The sequence below is a fragment of the Neopsephotus bourkii genome, unplaced genomic scaffold (genome assembly GCF_033783945.1).
Source record: "Neopsephotus bourkii isolate Nb327-2 ecotype Australia unplaced genomic scaffold, CSIRO-AGI_Nbou_v1 NB_962, whole genome shotgun sequence".
Classification (NCBI taxonomy): Eukaryota; Metazoa; Chordata; class Aves; order Psittaciformes; family Psittacidae; genus Neopsephotus; species Neopsephotus bourkii.
In genome coordinates this window covers 6235826-6257492 of record NW_026901456.1, presented here as the reverse complement: position 1 = coordinate 6257492, position 21667 = coordinate 6235826, and the positions used below count along the sequence as shown (strand labels likewise).

Here is a 21667-nt window from a genome sequence, read left to right as displayed (position 1 = left end):
GGCTGCCTTTCTGCTGGGTGAGGTTCAGATAACGCCTAGTCCCCCTGTATGCTCTCATGTGGTTTAGATAAAGAACATTTTTATTGTTTTGAATGAGATAGACTTTAATGAGAAGGCAGTTTTGGAAGCGCTGGCTGTAATAGCAGCACTGTTAATATTACTGGTTTTGGCATGGCCGACACAGGAAAAGTGTTTCTAGAGCCAGACGTCTGACAGGCTTGAGAGGGGGTAGCATCTTTTCTATCTGTCTTGCTCTGCATGTGGCTATAACTTGAAACCATTATTTCCTCTGTGACAGGCAAACAATTTGGGCTTAAAATTGACTTGGATGGGGGAGACAAAGATCGGCTTCGCACATGTAGGCATAAGTTATTGCACATCACATTCCTTCCTCTTCAGAGAAAAGTTGTGAGGGAGTTTCCTGAAATATTGCACTGACAGAAGCATGAGAAACTTTTATTTTGTAAGGAGAGCTGCTTAGAAGAAAGGAAGGAATCCATAATTACATGACTTTCATTATGTAATTTTTTACTTACATCCATTTTTTATGATTTTCATATTCAGGTAGCAAATCAAGAATCCATTTTCAAATAGTGTGTTGCCTGCATTACTCTGAAGCATTAAAATGTTTCTGTGTCCATTTGTATTTACATTTGAAAACAAAACCCTATAAGAAATATCTTTACATTAGGGTCTGGGTTTTGTGGTTTGGGGCTTTTGATGGGTTTTTTTGATGTTTTTTGGGGGTTTGTTTTTTTTTAAGAAAAAAGTTACATATCATTTGGAAGAAACAGAGTATATGAATATTGCCATTTTAAGCTATATATCACTGAACACATTGAACACAGGAGAGCAATACAAAATGTTGTACTTCCTTGCTTTGGGGAGTTCTGCTGTCTGAGCAGAATAAAATTGCAGTAATGCAGAAGAAATACCTTGGAAGCCTATCAAGGAAATAAAAAAAGATGCAAAATAACTTCACAATTCTTAATTTAAGACATTTCATAAGAAAGCACAGTCACATGCAATCTACTGTAATACATGCAGTCTTCTGTCTTACACACTGGCTTCATACTTCTGAGATACAACCACAAAATGACAAAAAACAGAGCAGAGGCACCCTGGAGAGGCTGCCAAGCCTGCACCTGCCCTAGGTAATGAGCAAGGTTGCTGATGAGGTGCAATCCACATAAACATCACCTCCATGCACCCACAGGGGAGCTCAGCACTAATATGTCTTGGAGCATATTGTGTGGCCACAGCCCAGGGAAACCATCCCAAGGTTGCCTCTGACCAAAGACTTTTAAGTCCAAAGGCCGCCCTCTTGGGTGCAAAGATCTAACATGCAATAGTGGAGCTGGGCATGTAACAGTCCAGTTGCAGAAGAGCAGGGAAGCAGTGGCACTGGGGAGGGGAGTGCTGCCCCATTCCAGAGCAGAGGACTCTGCACCCAGGCTGGTCTAAAGCAGAAATGTTTCTTCTGGGAGAAGTTGCCTAACCTTAAACAGGTCCTGATCTCTCATACTGTTTCAGGGTGGGAAAAGTATTCTCCCAGCAGGCCTGGATTGCTTGTCCTTCTTTAACATGGGGGCATTTAAATGGTGTCTGTTACCCTCCCCAGAATATTGTTCAAACCACAGGGTCACAGGAAAGCTTAGGATGTGGTGGAGAGGAAGGCAGGGTGGCAGGAGAAACGTTTTTCTTCCCAGTGAGGTTGAGACACCTCTCTCATGCAGGGTTTATCCATGGCAATGTTCAGGGCCACACTGGACAGAGCCTTGGGTGACATAGTCTAGTGTGAGGTGTCCCTACCCATGGCAGGGGGTTGGAAGTAGATGATCTTAAGGTCCTTTCCAACCCTAACTATTCTATGATTCTATGATTTAACCATTCTCACTGCACCTTGTGGCAATGATCAACATCAGTGGGTACTAAGTGTCAAAGATAAGTTTTGCAGCCAGATCTCACAGACAGAGATACAGTCATTGTGGATGTGACTACAGGTTCAGGACGACCCAGTAAAGTTTCTACCAATAGGAAATGAGGAAAAAGTTTCTGCTTTGTGGTATAAAGTTTTTTCAGAATCATGTGAAACTAGCTCTTTAACAGTATATATGCACATAAATAGAAATCATTTTCTCAGTGAAGGTCTCTTATGTGGCTTGGTGGCACTTGTCATTTTTTTTACATCTGGGCAGCCTGAACTTAGCATCTTAGAAGATTATTCCAGAGGGACTCCACTGTCTTCAGAGGGAGCCAGTCTGACTAGCCTAGAGCTTTCAGATAGCTAACATAAGCAGAAATGTATCCCCTACTTAAATGTAGATTTAGCCTGGTAGGCCAAAAAATCTCAAGACTGCCAGAAGTTTACTTTCAGCACTGAGACTTTTTTTTTAATCTCTCCCCTCTCACACACACACGCATTTTGGCTGCAATTTATCACTTTAAATTGTTCCCTATCAAATATGAAAAGTGTTATGAGTAGCTAGGATGAAGTGCAGGCTCTAAGGAAGACAGTGACAAAACTCCCCTGGCTTCAATGGAGACAAGATTTAACCCTCACCTTTTATTTTTTCCCCCATTTTTTAAGCTATATGTATACACTTGTACTGGTTATGAAATGTATGATTTTTTGGTATTTTGCCAGATTCTAATACTTAATGATAGTATGTATTTTTTGAAGTTGCTAGCTTTGTAAAAGGAAATTAAATACTGGCATTTATAGAAAATTAGTCTGTTTTAAAAAATTGCTGTATTGAGGTATTAGAAACAGGGGACAGTAGAGCCATCCAGAGGGAGATGGCAAGATAAACTGTTAAGTAGGGCTTTCCATAAGGCAAAGCATTTGAGTTTTTTAACAAACTATTCAAATTCTAAATACTATTTGGGGCTTGGTTTTTGATTTATTTTTTTTGTCTGGGTTGTTTTTATTCTTTGATAGCTTTCCATGAGCATAGAATTGTTTTCCATGCATTTATATGCCCTTTGAAGCAATTCACACATTGCATCAATGCACTTGAGCTGTGGCTTGCTCACAAGCTCTGAATTTTACTATGTTGATTTAAAAACCTATGCTGGAACTGTATGACCAGTCTGCTCCATGCATTTCCTGTAGTACATTTTCTGAATGGATAATCAAAACTGTCTAAGCTGCAGGGCCAGGAACAAATCTGGCAATGCTCAACTGTCTTTCACTGCAGTCATCCTTCAGTACAGAACCTTCAGGAATACACATCGGAAAGACACTTGTATCCTTAGCTTACAAAGCACCACAATCTTGTCATAATTTCATGTCAGTAACTTTACAACCTCACAACTGTAGAATATATGGATTAGCAATAGGTATTTTGGAAGGTTGATGTAGCACACAACTGGGTAATTACTGCCTTGAGTTACAACTACAGTAAGTAGTGGTACTACATTTTCAGGGATTTCATAGAAAATCCTGTTGAATTATACTAGCAGTTGCTATTGAATCTCAAAGAGAAGTGATTACAAATGATCTTGTGGTGTGCCAGAAATGCCAAACAGTGAACATTTTCAGAAGAATGCAAATATTTGCATCAATGCTTGCATTAATCTAAGTATTTTGACACATAATGAAGAAAGCATTAGCATGAGGAACACATTATACAAAACCACAATAATCACTGAGGTTCTATGACATCTTGATGGCCTTTCAAAATCTAACTGATGTAAACTTTAAGCTAGTAGTAGCGCTGATGTAATTTGCCTTGTAAACAGATTAAGAGGTTTGGATGAAAAGCATCAACATTGCCACTCGAGTATTTAGAAAAAGCCACCAAAAAAAGTATACACAGCAAAGTTACGTATTTCAGCTTTTTAGATGGGCTTCATCTCACCTAACTTCAGTGATTTGTATGTCTGCATTTAAACTCCCTTTACTCTTCAGTGGGTTGGAACCAGCCATTTTTACAGGCAAAAATAATCTCAGCTGAAAGCAGTTGTTGAAAATTAAACAGAAAAACATTCATATGGATTACAGTCCTCCCGATTCCCACAAGATCCACTAGAATATTGTCTTACTGAAAGAGGGGACATCTGAAAAACGTGGAGGCTTTTGGGAGGAGGGAAGGGTTGTCCTCAGGCCCATGTCCCCAGAGAAGTGGAGCTGTCCAGCAGCGCCAGCACTGCACACCGCTTCAGAGAAGACAGGCACATGAGGAGAAGGTCCTACCTATCCTTTCCACCCGCAAGTGAGCACTGCACTTGCATGCTTTACAGCTGCAGCCAACATTGCTTTTGAAGCCTCCTTGTTTGCAGGGGCTAAGAAAGTACTGAATGTGTCTGACATCATCCACAAATGTTAAACACAAGTGTAGCTGGGTCGACGGAAGTTCTCTTTTGAAACATGCTTTTGAAACACTGCAGCCTTCAAAGCTGGCTTACATGCCCTGTGCTGTGATACACAGCCTTTTGTTTTGCATAAGTGTTTGTTTTAATGAGGTAGTGCAATGCAGCTCATCAAAATCAAAAACATATGATGCACCCTAGGCAAAAGAAAGGCAATAACTATACAGATTTTTGAAGAGGGCTAGTCATACCACAGGCTACCATTATAACAGAAAAAACAACAAGAATTTTAATATAGCTGTCTGGCCAAATATATTAATTTAAATTGAATGGCTTTTTCTGATATTATAGCTGTGAGGCATAATGTTCTACTGGCAAGCATCTTCAAAACCTTTTTTAGAAGATTTGCTTCAAATTATTTCTGTGCACCAGATCTTGATGGTATGTACATTTGGAAGTCTAACCAAAGGAAAAAAAGCTTTTGATTAAATCAATGACCTTTCCTGGAGGTTGAATGAAATGAAGATTGTAATACAAAAAGCTACCTCCTCCAAACAGGGTTTTCTTCAAAATATTTACTCTAAGCTCTCCTCCATTAACTTTACCCTAACTTTTTAACAAATATTCATATCCTTGTGACAGAACAGTAATATACTTTCCATTAGCAAATCCTTTTAATAAATTTTAGTCATTTCCACAATTACTTCCCCAAGTGGCTTGCTAGCCACCAATTTCCATTCTTTGCCAGATAAGACTACTGGCTGCTGTTTACTCTTGCAAACTTGGTCGTTGTTGTGGTCATACTGTGTTGTGCTTTGTCAAAATCTGTTTCCCTCAGCTAATTGCATCTCTTCCCACTTTGCAAATTGGTGACATTTTTCCTCTGAAGTGGAGAAGAATGAATGTGATCACTTCTTAAAAAAATATTCTGTATTGATTTCACTTGATAAAAAAATGGTATCATCTTATCCTGGAAAATACCTTTGCACTTTATTATTCCATGAAGCAGAGCTCTGGAAATCCACTGAACCTGAGAACAGCATGTAACATCCTCTCCACCGGTTGATGTTAATGAAAATTGAGTCCCACAAAGAGACAAGCAACTTGTAGGCTGCCTGCTATTAGATTAGTCTTCCTACAAAGCCATCATAAATTTCACCAAAAGGCACAGACAATAACAGCTACTGTGCAGAGCTGATGGAGGAGTAAGATTACTTTCGTGCTCACCTGGGTGTCCTCATTTTCACTTGGGTGTGGGGCAACCTACAGACAGCCCTGACACAGCTTGAAGTGTTCTCAGAATTTCTTCTCATGCTGTCTGGGGTGGACACTGATTCTCGGCAATCCAAGTTGTCTTCTACAGCAAAAGAAATCTTCAGTGAAGCCTTTAGGGAAGGGTTTTTTTTTGGACTGTGCCTATCTGATACATTATGAATGACCTGACCAGGATCTGACAGTCTGTCTCTATACTTATAATGCAAAAATTATTTTAGAACATAAAACAAGCTTTTGCTGTATACTTTAGAAGACAGTCTACTGTTTTTCCCAACATGCTTTCCACAATTTTGAAGCCATAAGAATTAAAGCAATTCTGATACAAATCGGTTAAGAAAACAATCTTTTAATAACATTTCTCCCATCCCTTTTGCATTACATGTTAGATTGTGCTGCAATTCTAGAATGTTGGTGAGCAATTCTGTGCTCCTTACAGGAGACAACAAAATTCTTCAGGGTGTAAGGTGACAGCAACTCGCTTTCTCTTACAAGACACCTCTATCCACAGAGCATAAGAAAACTGCTAATGAAATATTAGCTAATATTATTTCCATTATAAGAGCTCTGCTGCCTTGAAACATGAAGTACTTCCCTTCTCTCACCTTTAGCCTGTGGTACCTTTCCTGAAATCCCCATGCAATCATCTTCTGCAGCTAATAGGAGTGCAGCACTGGGGCAGACCCAAGGGGCAGCACCCTCCTTCAGTGTACTGTGGGGAAATAATTGTAGCGGCAGAGGTTAGTGGTTCTGTCTTGGTTTCCAGGTTGCATCAGCTGTCTGCTTAGGAGTGTCTGGGTGGAAGTCTTGCTTGTGGAGCATCGCTCCTGAGAGCCACATGCAACCCCAAGGCATGCAGGGATCATATGCATAGTGCTGCTGGGCTGAGCACATGCTGCTGCCTCAAGTGTATAGTTTCACACTGTTTACTAGCAGTGCATATTCATACTGCTTTATTTTGTTTTCAGTTACTTTATTTGCCTGTGAGATGTTTCCTTGTTGGCAAGTTACTGGCGATCTTTGCTTGTCCATTGCCCAAAAAAACATTCAAGATCTGCAATGAAACCAGGTTTTGCAACCTATGGGTTTGAAAACAGAGTTATGGTTGGTCTCCAGAAGAGCATAAATGCCCACTCCATCTTAGAATGCTGGAAAGCCTGAATCTAGAACTTGACAGCAATACTCAGGACTGGTTCTTTCAGCTGCTCTCACACATGGGCAGCACAGGGCCCTGATCAGTTGCATGAAGTCGTGCTTAGCTAAGAATGTTTCAAATGGGAACCTTTCTTCTCAAGGCATAATGCTATATTTTAGCATGATCAGCATTGCTTCTTTAGCACAACCAGATAAATGACAGTTTCCCAAAATAATTAAGTTTTTAATGATACCAAAATAATTTGACCCTTTTCATACCCAGACATTTTTTGGTGAGTTTGTCCACTTACCTGAATGCTTCTCTGAGTTTCTAACGCTAATACTGGTCACCAAAACTGGTATGGTTGGAGTTTGGCAAACCTATTTTTCTTCTGACTTACATGCATTTGATACCTGATTTGTTGTTCTGTAAGCACTGGGAAATGTCCAAACCTGTCTCAGATTTGAGCATTTTCCAGCAAAATGTTTGCATATATGAGCCTCACTTTTATAAAGAAGAGATGTACTTTTCATTTATCAATGCTTCCAGCTATAACTCTCTCAGGGTCAGACCTAGAGAGGTGTTAAGGCCTCAGGATACACCCTGATTTCAGAGATGGCATTCTCAGCACAGCTTGGAACTGAGTCTGCACCATGAAAGCCTTTTTATCTCTACTCAAAGGTGAAAGAAGCAATAAGCACCAGCTGATTGATGGGTGTGATCAGATATCTCCTACAAATCAGCTTGTGGCAGCACAGTACATCTCTGTTCTGCTGTTCTTTTAATGGCATGTGAATATCACATGATATTTGTGACTTTGGGTAGGAGACCACTTTCCTTTCAGTCCTGCTCACTTGGGTTTTCTTTCTTGTTTTTTAGAAACTTTCTTATTAATAACTGACATTTTATTAGTTCCCCATCTGAGCTGTTGTGTTTTTTCTTCCACTAGTTTCTTCATTTACCAGTAGCAACCTATATTTCTACCTGTATTTGCCTACTGACCTTGGATTCAGGAAATTGTCTAAGTGCATGCTTAACCTTGAGGATAAGTTTAAATTTTACTGATTTTAATGGGATTTAAGCATGTGCTTAAAGTGAAAGCTAAAATTAAATGTCCTTCCTGAATAAGGATGTTCCCCTGAGTCAGACCCTGCATATGTTGCCTTAGAATAGATCCTGGCTGCCCCTCGAGTATGTTAGACATGCCGGATGTCTTCAGAAGTGGTTAATCTGATGAAAGAATTCATCTCAGAGTCATAAAGAAACCACAAGTTTCCTTCACTTTCAGTCTGCTGCTTTGATATTGTTAGTCAGCTGCTTGTGCTGCAAGAGCATTTGTGTCTTTTTTCATAGTCTTTTGGTTGTATAGGTAAGAGGTCTACCCAATTGCTCACACGTAAGCTGGTGACTCCATCCAGATAACCCCCTTTGTGAATACAGGCTGGGCTTGTGTGCTAGCTTTTTGAAAGTGGAAGCTGTCAGATGAAGCCTCAAACTCCAAGACTCAAGAAATAGGCAGAAGACAGAAAACCACAAATACCGTAAAACAGAAAGAGGACAAGAAGGGCAAGAGACACATACATTCCCATGACTCTTCTTCCTTGGGTGAGCAACACACTGAAAACGTCAAAAAGGGAAGAAATACAGTGTCAGTACACAGCATAGCACCATATAAGTGTAATATGGGAGATATGCAGTTATTTATGCTTGTGGCACATTATTGTACATGAGATGCAGCTTTCTGACTATATAAAATCATTTTGGTTTAGAAATGTGCAATATTTTGACTTTTCCTAATTTTCCCCCTTTTGTAATTAGTAATCCAAAGCAATTAATGGAATTAAATGCAAATGTGCAAATATTTCAGATGTCTCAGAACTGTATTTTATAAACGATATATTATTCACTTCTCCCTAAAATGTGGGAACAATACCCCCATTATGAGACGTTTTCAGTTCTCCTCAAAAAATATTAACACAGTAAAGTCCTACTCCCTAACTATCTGATTTACTTCGCTTAATTTATCTAGATCTGTGTTTATCACCCTACTGTATCCTTTGCATTTCCTTAGTACATCTAAATATTTGGAGAAGAGGGTTGTTTCCATGTCTTGCCCAGTGAATCACCATGCAATGAATGAGATTGAAACCCAAAATAGTATACTTTAATGCATGAGATTTATTTTAACCTCTAGGTGTTCCAGCTTGAAAGTGGCAGCATAACTTAAAATAAAAAAAAATAAATTAAAAAAAAACCCAAACCAAAACAAACAAAAAACCCCACAAACAAAAACAACTGTAAAAAAACCCAGAAAAACAACAAAACCACAATTAAAATAAAACCCCTTGAATGAATCCTCAGCCATAGCAGCTGAGTATTTTGTTCAGAGCTGAATGAACTAAAAATATTTTGTTAGAGCTGAACACACAAAAATTGCCAATGTAATTGAAAAGTCAACTGTTTTAATTTCTTTTGTACAGTCTTTAAAATTAATAACATAATTTACCATGTATGAACCTGGCTATCCATACTGCACAAAGTTCTGTTGTTTGGTATAGGAAGCTTGCAAAAGCAATCTGCTTGTTTTCCAACCTTACTTGAACTAACATATTTTACTTGTTATTAATTTTGTTTCAAAGGACTATTTCTAGAATGACATCTTAGTAACATAAGAATTGCTGTAACATTTGCATTTCTATTAGAAGCTCAAGCCAGAAAAATATCCCACTTCTTGGCAGTTGATTAGAACCATTTACTATAATTTTTGATACTGCAATTATATGGTTCTGTGTTCAATAATACATTCCAAATTCTTTCCTCATGGAGGGAGCTGCGTGGCTGACAATATCTCGATGGACTTGCTTGAATCCTACTTGTGATATTGGCAAATACACAGCTTTCATTCTGCGTATGTTTGGCTTGAACAAAGCCTACACAAACATAACTTTGAGAGAAATATTCTTTTCTAACATTATTTTTATGTGTTAGTTGTACTCCAATAGCAAACAAAGCTTCCCCAACCCACAGATATGGGACTGCCATTGTGCAGGACCTGGGAGGGGTTTATGATTGAAGGTCGTGATCCAAGAAAGCATCTGACCAAGTGTTATATAGCAGTTCAGTGGCTTGTAATTACTTCTGTCCCACTTTGCACAGGACAATTAAAGAGCAGGCAAGAGGCTGAGCTGGGGAATGAGTGACTGAACGATGAAGCGGCTGCCTTGGCAAGTAGCAGATCCCACTGGTGAGGGATGGAGGTGATCTGAGTCCTGTGTCTGGGCACATGCTTGGCTCCCATGGAGAAAACAGCGATGGCTTTCCCTCCTTTAAAATGTCAAGAACCATGCTTTTTCCTTCCTTTGCTTTCATGACATGAAAGTGCCCTGAAAAAAAAGCATTGAAACTACTTGAAATACCTGTTCAAGGGAATGTCCAATGTTTTCAAAGCCTGCTACTTTTTTTTTGTTCAGGCCAAAACTACTCAGCAAGTTTGTCCTGAAGTACCAAATGGCTTCAGCTGTCTCCCAGCCACATTCTTTGGCAAATAACTGCATTGTCCATAAATAAATATAGTTTCATCGAACTGCAATGGAAGTTAAGCATATGGTAAGAGATCTTTCCAAGACTCGAACTGTAGCTTGGCCTTGTAGGGGAACAAGCCCTGTGTTGGAGTGCTAGGATGTTAAACCACCTGACTATCTTAAATACCTCTGGTTAGGTGGTGAAGTAGGTTGATATGCTAAGTCCTTATGGAGTACTGATACTACTAGGAGTGTCAGCTGCTCCCACTGTTGGTAGGAAGGTCAATCCATCTCTACAGGACTGTTCTTCAAGTAACATTTTTCTGTATTCTTTTTAAGACCATAATCAGTATTGTGTCTATAAGTAGTCTGTTGAAGACTATTTTCCACATCAGACAGGAAAGTCCAAGTTTTCGGAAAATTACCTGCATTTTTTTCACCTGCTGCTTATGTCTCCTAAAACTCTGGATATTTGACTACACCGGTAAGTCTTGCAGTTGACCTACCTACATTGTACATGCACACCAGTGGCTTCAAGCGTTTGTACCTACAGTATGTGAAGGCATGAATAAAGGCATAGTTACAGATAGAATTAAACTTCTCAGAAAAAGTAAAAATGAAAAAAAAATGAAGCCTCAAGCCTGCAAAACCACATTCATAAATTTGTTTCTTGCATTTTATGTAGTCTTCATTGAAGTCAGTGAGAATGTGGGGTTCAACTGTGTGAAGGTCAGCTCATATATAAGTCTTTGCAGGACTGAAGTTCACATCTATGGTTTAAACCCAAAATGAGATCATTAAAAAAAATCCAACAGTTCTAGTTGCTAAGTGTCAGCAACCCTGGATCTGGGGAAGACTGAGGCTCTCAATGACTTATTTGCCTAGGTCTTCACTTGCAAAGGCTCTGACCACACCGCCCAAGTCTTGGAAGGCAGACGCAAGAACTGTGAGAACGAAGACCTTGGCCCTGCTGTAGGAGAGGATCCGGTTCAAGATCGTCTTAAGAACCAGCATGTGCACAAGTCTGTGGGACCTGATGAAATCCATCCATGAATCCTGAAGGAGTTAGCAAATGAAGTTGCTAAGCCACTGTCACATACATGGAAAATCATGGCAGTCAGGTGAAGTTCCCAACAACTGGAAAAAGGGAAATATAACCCCCATTTTCAAGAAGGGGAAAATGGATGATCCAGGGAACTACAGACCAGTCAGTCATACCTCTGTGCCTGGCAAAATCTTGGAGCAGGTTCTCTTGGAAGGCATTCTAAGGCACATGAAAAGCAATGAAGTGGCTGGTGACAGCCAGCATGGCTTCACTAAGAGGAAATACTGCCTGACCAAATTGGTGGCCTTCTATGATGGACAGGGGTAGAGCAGCTGACGTCATCTACCTGGACTTATGCAAATCTTTTGGCACTCTCCTGCATGACATCCTTGTCTCTAAATTGGGGAGACATCAATTTGATGAATGGACCACTTGGTGGATAAAGAACTGGCTGGATGGCCGCACACAAAGAGTTGTGGTCAATGGCTCAGTGTCCAGCTGGAGTCAGTAACAAGTGGTGTCCCTCAGGGATCGGTGTTGGAACTGATCTTGCTCAACATTTATGTCAGCAACATGGACAGTGGGATTGAGTGCACCCTCAGCAAGTTTGCCAACGACACCAAGCTGTGTGGTTCGGTTGATACGCTGGAGGGAAGGAATGCCATCCAGAGGGACCCTGACACGCTTGTGAGATGGGCTGATGCCAGCCTTATCAAGTTTAACCATGCCAAATGCAAGGTCCTACAGCTGGGTCAGAGCAATCCCAGGCGCAGGTACAGGTTGAGCAGAAAAGAGATTCAGAGCAGCCCTGCGGAGAAGGACTTGGGGGTGCTGGTCGATGAGAAAACATGAGCCGGTTTCATTGTGCGCTCGTAGCCCAAAAAGCCAACCGTATCCTAGGCTGCATCAAAAGGAGCATGACCAGCAGGTTGAAGGAGGTGATCCTGCCCCTCTACTCTGCTCTCGTGAGACCTCACTTGGAGTATTGTGTGCAGTTCTGGTGTCCTCAACATAAAAAGGCCATGGAACTGTTGGAACAAGTCCAGAGGAGGGCCATGAGGATGATCAGGGGACTGGAGCACCTCCCATATGAATATAGGCTGAGAAAGTTGGTGCTGTTCATCCTGGAGAAGAGGCTGCATGGAGACCTCATGGAAGTCTTCCAGTGTCTGAAGGAGGCCTACAGGATGCTGGAGAGCACTCTTCATTAGGGACTGTAGTGACAGGAAAAGGGGTAGCAGGTTCAAACTTAAATCAGGGAAGTTCAGGTTAGATACAAGGAAGTTCTATACTGTTAGGGTGGTGAGACACTGGAATGGGTTGCCCAAGGAAGTTGTGAATGCTCTGTCCCTGGCAGTGTTCAAGGCCAGGCTGGATGGAGTCTTGGGTGACATGGTTTAGCGTGAGGTGTCCCTGCCCATGGTAGGGGGGTTGGAAATAGATGTTCTTAAGGTCCTTTCCAACACTAAGTATTCTATGATTCTAAGATGAAAAGGAAGCCAAACTGCTTTAATGCCACAGCTCCTTTTTGAGAAATGCAGTAGCACTTACATAGAAATGTTTTAACAAGGAGCTTCTGTTGACTAGTCACAGTACGTTGTGGGAAATACCAGGCTAATTCTAGAACAAGATCAAGTCACTCAAATTCAGATCCAGCCCAATAAAAAAAGGGATAGTTTAAATATTTATCTTTCAGTTAACACAGTCTTTTGAGAAGATAGAGATGAAGTAGACACCTCTTGCAGTTGAGTGCCATGAACTGGAAAAGTCTGGCATCTTCTAGGGCCAAGCCCAAAATACAGCTCATCTTAAAATAAGTGCCCTGTGCTACCAGACTACTGCTGCATACAAAACTTAATTTCTGTTTTACTGGATCCCAGCTAATTGTGAATGGTTGTTGGGTAAGTCACATGCCATCAAGGTAATTCAACACACATGTTTTAGCAAGTTTTTCACACATATCTGGCAAGCCTTTCATAGTAGGGAAATGTTTTAGGGATTCTTTCCTGGACCTTAAATCATGCATTAAATCCTACCAATTATTGGTTCCTTCCCTGTTTCCACTTCTGCTGATTTTTTGTTATTGGACAGTAATTTTTGTGTCTTGTAATATGACCTACTTAGGGCCCTTTGAAACTCAGAATTTCCAGTTTGCAGGAAACTGTGATAATGTGTAATTTTGTTTAATTCTCAATGGGTTGAAACTTTAGTCCCATTGAAGCAAAATGAGTTTTGCCGTGCATGTTGGTAGAAGCAGGACATTCTTTATTTTTCTTAAAAGACTGTGAAACCTACAAAGTGCTTTTAGATACTGGTAAAAAGATTGTGGTGATGATGATGACAAATTCCAGGTTTGTAAAAAATCTGAGTTGGAATTATAATGGCAATTAATTACATTCAAAGCTTTTTTCCAATGTGGTAAGCATTTTATGCCTGCAGTTTTTATCCATTAATATAGTTGAGAACTCCTTTGCTTTCTTTCTTGCCAGTGTGTTTAGACCCCAAGAGAAAATATTTGGTTTATCATTGCCAAGTCCTGTGATTTCACTGTAGTAATTTTAAGATAATAATCTAATTTTCTGGTATGTTGTTGGAAATGCATTTCTCTAAATGTACTGAGCTTTAGAAATGTGGTCAAATGGAAATTGGATAAGGTAGGACTTTATCAACTTGGCATTTCTTGGGTGTTGGAAATACTTATTATTTGTCATCAAGCTTTAGAGATCCAAGGTACACTGTTACTTTTCAGAAGAGTTCTCAGGCACGTTTCATTCCCGTAGTAAAAATTTAGTTTATAAACTGCTTAAATAATGCCAAAGGTAGAGAGTTCCCAATAGGCAGTTCCTGGGATCACCTGATTTCCAAACAAAGGTACTTTCTCCTACTCAGACAATCCTGCATGACCAGCACTGCAGATAAAGCTCCCAGACATGGGATTTAGCAGAAGAGAGGAATGAGTGGTTTCACTGCCTGAGAAATAAGTGAGCTATTTGTAGCACATCATCATGCTGTGATTTGAGACTTATGCTCTCTGCTCTTCAGAAAGCCACAAGAAAACGGCAGTCTCTACAAGCATTTTTGTTATTTCCTCTCAGCATATTTGTTCTGCTCTTCAAAAAGGTGATAAATATTTTTTTGCTTAATTGTATAGCTGAGATTCAAGACCAGTGTTAACAGTGATTTTTTTAATTTATTTTCTTTTTCCTCACAAGGCATATGGTATTGCTGGGTCTTAGAGAGAGACAGAAATATCAGACAATTACAGAAATGTGTAAATCTTACCCTTTTTGGACCACACAGCCTAGCCTTTGGAGTACTCCTGCAAGATGTGCTATCACATTTTCCAAATGTTTGATTTCTGTTTATTTTTTAAAATCTTATTGCAAAATAATTTTTCACGTATTATTCTTTTCATGTTTTCAGTATTTTAAAGAGACAGCAAAATTTATTCTTCTGTCCTGGACAGAAAAAAAGCAAAGCAAAGCAAGTTACCTGTGGAAGTAGTTTGCTTTTACTATACATGTATGCAGTGTGCATTTAGTGTATGGAAACAATGACAGAAATGACATCTCCTGCAACCTGAATTTCTTCTTCATAGCTGACAAAAGAAGAGCATTCTTGGAGGAATCTAGGTAGTGCATTGCTCCATCAACCCCCACCCCACTGCTCTTCTGACTGTGCCCTGTCACACATAGCCAAGGGTGACTGGAGTAGGCAAGTGTTGCCTATTCCAGACAGGGCAGTTTCTTTTCAGTTTTAACATTAGATACTGTGAAATACCTGACATGAACTGAGATGAACTGAGTAGACCAAAGTTTTGTTTGTATATCTATAATTTCTTTTGTATTTCCTCTCTTCCCTACTGCTGAAGAATTCACCTTCAGTGGAAGATAGCTATCTAAATGGAAGGAGGCTGACTGATACTAGGGAAAATGATCAATGGTCGATCCTTGGTTTTGTTCAAACCTTGAACTACATCTGAGTTCATAATTAGCATAAGGATGTAGAAAAGTAGTGAGGGTTTCTATTTGTGTCTGTCTGCTGGGGGGGATATTTCTGAGTGTGTGCATGTATCTCAAGGTGGTCAAAGTGTGGCAGATTTCAATTATTAAGAATGATCTGGATTAGCCCTGGTCTTTCTGGGTCAGTAAGTTTTAAACTCAGATATTTCACATCTGTTTCTTGTTCACAGCCACAAACAAAGAGGTACAATACCAAAAGAGTCCCAGTTTTAGATGTCTGGTCCCTTAAGGAATTCAGCTAGTTACTTAGAGGGGGCTAAAAAAGGCACAGCTATACCTCTTATTCAAATTTGCAGATTAGGCACAAGCCCAGAGGTGAAAGGCCATATAAAACAGTTGAAAGCATTTTCTATAGACTTCCTGGTCATGGAGGGGAAAAAAAGACCATGCAGTCTTCCAGAGCATGCTATAAAAGCCAGAAGAGTGTGAGAGACAATTTAATAGGTTCCATTCTTGATGAAAATCTTGAAACAGCCTCACTAATATGGTGTAGAAATCCAATATGCCAGACATACTTGCTGTGTGCAATGGCCATCAATCTAGGGATGGTAGGATCTTGAAGGATAGTGTTCTGTAATAACCAGTTCAAACTGTTGTGTAGTTCAGTTAAAATTACCTAAGACATTTGGAAAAAAGTGATGAAAAACTTTGGCTTTTGCCCTCACAGTTACTTATTTTTTCCTTGCAGAGAAGTTGCTTTTTTGAAGTGTTTTGCTTTGTTGTTTTGGGTTTTGGTTTTGGTTGGTTTGCTGGTTTGGGGTATTTTTGTGTCCTGTGGTTTCATTGTCACTTACCCAGCTTTAAATTAGCATCAAATTTAAAACAAATAGCTGTCATATCATTGGCAACTTTCAGCCAAAGGTTTTGGTGCACTTTAATTATTAGTCCATGCAGCACTTCTTTGACATTTGGTGGTACTACTGTTAATGTGCTGCAGATGGGAAGACTAAGGAAGAATAAAAGGAATGTTTAGGTGAGATTCATCTGACATAAGTGGAGTTAATCTAAAAGCTGTGTATGTCAGGTAATTGTACAGGTTCCCATTGTACGTAATAGAGTGAAGTACTTTAAAGGTGCAATTTATCTCACCTCTTGTAAGTAGCTGTTATAGGTGGGACTGATTGACATGATGAAGATAGTTGTATTGGGAACTGCAGAAGTCTTGAAGAATTAGCTTAGTCTTGACACTTGCATTTAAAATCGTTGAAGCCTGATAAGTGAATCCTACTTCAGCAGACAGTGATTCAGTTCCCTGTCTGCAAGTAAGGGTGTCAGCACTTCCCTGTTACTGACTATTGCAAAGAAATCCACTGTCAATAGAATTGTGACTGTGCCAATATAATTCATGGCAACAGAGCTCCTATTTAATTTCCAGTTTCTGTGGTATTTTGTTTATGTAGAGAGTATAGCTGGTCTCCAAATTTGATCAGAACAGAAAAGACGGGAAAACAGTGATGTAGTCACCAAAAATATTTTTGCTGATAGAAGCTTAAATGGGTTCAATAAGGGCGACTCAAAGTCAGTAAATTAAATACTTTGACTTTCACTTTGAAAATTTCCAACATTTCGTTTCTGTAAAACTTTGTCTGTTGGGAAACAATCCACAAAATGAAGTTTACATAAAGTATTGCCCTTGAATCAGGCCCTTTCCCAACTTCTCAGCTCTGTTAGCAAGTGAAATGAATTCATTCCTATGATAGGAAGAAAGGTGGGGATAGGGAAAAGAGATGCAGAGACTAACTGGCCAAACAGCTTGGAGCAGCTGAAGATAGCACACAGGGTGATTGAAAGAAAGAAAAGATGGGAAAGTGGGAAGACATAACCAGCCCTGAGGGCAAAGCTGACAGTGGGTGCCACCGCAGCACGAAGAAATCTCTTTTATCTGCTTCTGTTAAAGTACTTTTTTAATGAAAAGAAGTAATTTCTGTTTTTGGAATGAGCTGTTCATTGCATCGTGTTAGAGGAAACACTGCATCCCGGCGAGCGAGCAGCTCTTCTTTATAGGTGCACGGAGCACCCTCTAGTGACCACTGATGCCAAGGTGCCCCTGGCTCCCAGGGGTGCTCCCAGTGCTCAGCACCAACTGGGGAACGTCAAGGGGATGAGGACATGGTCCTGCTACAGCCACTGTGCTGCAAGACCTGGTACTAAGGGATAAAACAATCACAAAATCTTGGAAACAGTGCTGGAGGAAAGGGTGCCTTTCATGAGATGCATGCTGCGTTGTGCCAGTGGCCAGGTAGTGATAATAAGTATTAATTATGGTGCTTTACATGGGCTGCTTGCTTTGATATAATAATTGGAGTTTGACATCAGCAAATGCTCCACTTCACGGAGAGCAGCACCTTACTCCTGCATTTGCAGCCATGGGTCAATGGGCAGAGCCAACCTCAGAATTGGACCCCATTTTTCCCAGGATGGAATCTGTCCTGTGCCCTCAGACTTGGTGCGGTGTCAAACCCACTCGGATGTGGAAGAAAGAGGTCCCTTCAGCAGCTCTGAAGGCCCAACAGTTCTGGGGATGGGTAGTAAGAGTCCCTTATCCCAGAGGGCAGCACCTGAGCTCCTGGCCTCACAGCCCCTTGGGCCAGGTTGTGAAAATGCATTCTTTTCTGAGCGTGCCTATTGGTTCCACTCTAAAAGCCTATTTTTGAGAGCTTTTTTTGTGGTGAAGGAAAAGTTTCCCTCTCTGTGAGCAGATTTACTGATGTTTTCTTCAGAGCCAGCTGAAAGCTGGGAATTAAAGGGAGGAAGTCCTGCTGAAGGACTTGCTGACAACTTCTAAGAGTGTATTTGGCCCTCACACTGGGCCAAGCATGGCCAAACTGATGTATGGAGCTATATTTAAGCAAAATGCTGCATCTTTTTTTTTGGTGATTAAGACCTTTACACATGTATCTTCATGTTCCACGAAGCAACCTTAATTTGCCTGAATTTCTTAAAATCTGCTTCAAAAAAACTGCAATGTAAAGTCTTATATTGCACTCAAGTTCTTTGACTTGTAGCCTAGCTCTACCTGGAGGAGAACCTCCTTTTTACCTGCAATGTTGGTAAAAGGAACAGAGCTCACCTTTTCTCTTCTCTCTTCTTTTCTTTTAATACCCTCATATTCAAACACTGTATGTACACATACTAAGCAAAACACACGAGGTGAATGTGTCTCCAGCTTCCCAAATTATTTATTTGGAGTTATTTATAATGTAAATAAATTTGTACAGTTAAAGGGATGAAGGCCACATTATTAGCAATACTGTCAACATTTTGAAAGCAAAAAGGAAAGAAGCTATCCAAGCAGACTGCTGGACAAGCATTGTGAAAGTAAAAGACATAGTGGCGCTAGTGACAATAGCAAAATGCACCTCTAGTCTCCTGATCAGCCTAGGCTGGGAGCAGTGCTCTTGGTTTGCTTTGCAGACAGCAAGATGGATTGCAGATCTGTTTACCGGGGGAATATTGCAATATATTTCCTACAGCCTAACACCCTAGTGGATATGATATGAAATATCTGAGGACAGAATTGCTTTTTAGAGTTAGTAGCAGTGTTTCAAATAGCATGAGAAAGTCTCTTTGGAAATATTTCTAGTATATCCTGGAAAGGGTGCAACAAGCAAAACAACTTTGGCAGTTCATCTTTTTTTTTTAGGACCTAGTCTAATCACTTCTTTTGCATGGTCAGACCAAATCTTTAGGTCTGTACAGGGCCCTGTTGGTTTAAGCAGGCTGAGAGCAGCATAGATTGGATCCTTCCTCTCCAGTTTAGAAGACTCTTTTCTAAAGAGGGAGCTCTTTAGTCCCAAAGGTAGAAGGCACTTAAAGCAATGTTTAAGCCTGTCTGTATGCAGGAAATAAGTTAAGCGCAGCTGTAATTCTAAAGCATGTGCAAACCCCACCCCCTGTTTTCATCAAGAAACTTCAGCACATGTGTGAAGTTAACACACTTGGTAGTGTTTTGTCACTCTTTTATTTCAAGATGCAGGCTTGAATGTAGAAGAAAATTCCAACAGAAAGGAGCCTAGACAAATTTGGGTTACAAGCTTGAGAGAGAAATTGAGGGAGAAAGGAGTGTTAGGTGACTTGTATGGAGTTTTAATACTTTTATGTGTTTTCATTCTGTTTTTTGACCAAGCCACATTTTTTCAAGCTCACACAGCATTATTTCAGACAATAGCACATAGGTGCCTAACATAGCAAAAACTTATTTTCTTTCTATTTAACCTTACCAAAATGCAGAAAAGAGAAAAATAGTAGAAGTGTTTCTACTATTTTTCTTTTGCAACTGGATGATGGTGATTTGATAACCCAATATTTTCCTTTTCTTGCAATAGTAAGGCTCTGTCTTGGAACTGGAGAGACAGAAGCATAAGCGCTCAGAAAACTGCCTGTAGGTATTAGTTTGAAAGTCAAATAAACTTCACCGAATTCTTTGGCACAGAATATGTGCCACTTTAAAATGGCAAAACCCTTACTGGGCTGTAGGCTCTGTAAGACTTATATAATAATGATAACAGAGCTCAGCAGTCTGATACCACCTGCATTATGCTTCCAAAAGCCTGGTATAAATCAAGAGGAGGTATGTCTGTATGGAGGTAGGCTGGAGAAGAATCATTACTAAAACGTGCTTGTGAATGAATTTGTTATTTCCCATCCACTGGAGAGCTGGAACTGATACTTCAAGCCTCTCAATATATTTGAGATAAAAACCCCAAAATATCATGGACTTAACTGGAGTGGAAGTCACCCAACTGAAACATTATACAATGCTTTGAAATTTCAAGAAAAAGGTTCTAATCTTTTGGCTGCCTTGCTCATTGTTTGGAGATGAAAAGGGAGGAAATCAACATCCCCATGAAATACAATTACTGTAAATTGCTTTCTTTTCATACAGTTTGTAATGAAAATAGGAAAGTTACCAGAAGTTACCTGCTCTGCAGAAGCACAGTAATTTGGTGGATGCAGACTGCAACAAGACATTCACCAGTGGAACACCAGATTTCTAAATGAAACAACTCATGGATGATATAAATTATTGTACAGCAGTGCTGACTCTGGATTGCGCCGAAGTGTCAGAGGTCATCTTTACAGTGAAAAAACCCAGATGTCCTTAAAACGAACAATAAAATCAAGCTAAATTTGCACACAAATCCTGTAGCACTTTAGGATTCAGAGCAGGGAGGAAAAGTAGGGTGTTTGCTCTGCCCTTCCCAGTGTGTGATCTGCTTGTGAGGCAGCTGGAGATTACTTGAGACACAGGTTCAGCTCGGTGACACACCACCAAACTTGAAACAGGGTCTTCCCAGGGGCAAATCTACTGGAACCCAATTGCACTTGTTCTGTGTTGTTCTGTTGTGTCCAGGTATTTCCAGCTCTGAAGTCCCTGTGGGGAACTTTGAAATAAGGATTTTGCAGGACCTAGTGGATGGCAGAGCCATTCATGTGAGCAGGGGTAGGTGGTAAGGCCTCTACCCTGCCTTGGGTGAAATGGATCAGCGCCTACAGGACGAATACCCCAGGGTGCACCTCTGGAAAAGTGTGTGGCTGCTTTTAGCCTTTTTTGGGTCAGGGCAGGAGGGGTAGAGTGAACTGGGACTTACCGCTGTCATTGTGCACCACTTGGAAAAAAATGCATGCCAAATGCCAGGAGTCATCACCAGTTACAGAACAGTGCTCCATTTCCTTTCTTTTCCTAAGGAGCAGGAGAGGAAGGCATTAGGAGAGTGTGAGGTCACCTGCTTCCACTAAATAATGCTACAAGCCATCACTATTTCTTGTTCTTTTTATCATACTAGAGTCCCTGATCAGAGAGCAGGGCCTTATTAGAGTGGGAATTATCTACCCAGTGCTGCAGTGCTTTCAAGCAACGTGTCCGTGGTTTGATGTTGTTATAGGAAGCATTGAGAAATCAACTGTAATTACAAGGTTATTAAAAAATTAATGCATTCTGACTTCTTTTATTTTTTCCTTCAGTTTTTGGAGGTCCTATTTTCAAGTTCTTCTCTTCTAGCTAATAGCTCAGAATCTCTTGACACCAAGAACTATGTATTTCACCAAAAAATAAAACGTTGTGAGACTCACAAGAGCGAGAGGGTTGTGCCAGCATTGGATCCTGGGTGGTTCTTTACATATGGGTTTTTATACTGGCTGATACTGTGGAAAAACTGCCTTTCTTATTCCCATCCTTTGGGATTTTTTTAGTTCAGCACTCCTAAGCACGGGGTGGGACAGGGACGGTGTTTGCACAGCTGGTAGTTTTGGGGTGCCCTGTGACTGCCAAGTGCTACAAAAGGACAAATAAAAACATAACACTGAGTAAAAAATGACTATCACACTCCAGCCAGGAGGGGAATCGCCAGTGAAACCA

The 21667-nt window shown here is 40.4% G+C and overlaps 1 protein-coding gene across 2 annotated transcripts in view; it reads left to right on the top strand.

Moving 5' to 3' along the window:
• The window catches only part of ERG (ETS transcription factor ERG), a 107494-nt gene that overhangs the window by 21486 nt on the left and 64341 nt on the right, over positions 1-21667 (top strand). The gene's annotated exons all lie outside the window — the stretch shown is intronic.